At 54.6% G+C, this 324-nt stretch overlaps 1 protein-coding gene across 1 annotated transcript in view; it reads right to left on the minus strand.

Annotated features, from left to right (window-relative positions):
• Positions 1 to 324, minus strand: part of LOC104489444 (uncharacterized protein C15orf52-like) — a gene marked incomplete at its 5' end in the record, with an annotated part of 28,236 nt that overhangs the window by 7,480 nt on the left and 20,432 nt on the right. The gene's annotated exons all lie outside the window — the stretch shown is intronic.

The following is a 324-nucleotide window of genomic DNA, read 5'->3' on the forward strand; positions in this document are numbered from 1 at the left end:
AGAGCAGCCTTCTAGAGCAAAGGGGCTCTTCGCCTTCCCTGCTTTTAGCCCCTGGCTTTCTCACTCCTCCTCACGATGGACTAGTCAAGGGCTGCCACTGTTCAAAAATGTAAAGCTTAATGAAAAGAGCGTTCAGAGCTGATGGAGCACGGGGGAGGGGTGGGGGTGGTAACCCCACTGTCAGGTTAATGGACATGGTGGAAACAGGGGCCAGCTGGCATGGTGCGCTGTCAACCAACGCTGCGTGGCAAATAGCTCAGTGCAGCGCTGAGTCCTGGGGTGCTAATTACTAGTGGGTAATTCATCACTTCATCCCCGTGCCCT

Source organism: Buceros rhinoceros, unplaced genomic scaffold, assembly GCF_000710305.1.
Source record: "Buceros rhinoceros silvestris isolate BGI_N320 unplaced genomic scaffold, ASM71030v1 scaffold4250, whole genome shotgun sequence".
Taxonomy (NCBI): Eukaryota; Metazoa; Chordata; class Aves; order Bucerotiformes; family Bucerotidae; genus Buceros; species Buceros rhinoceros.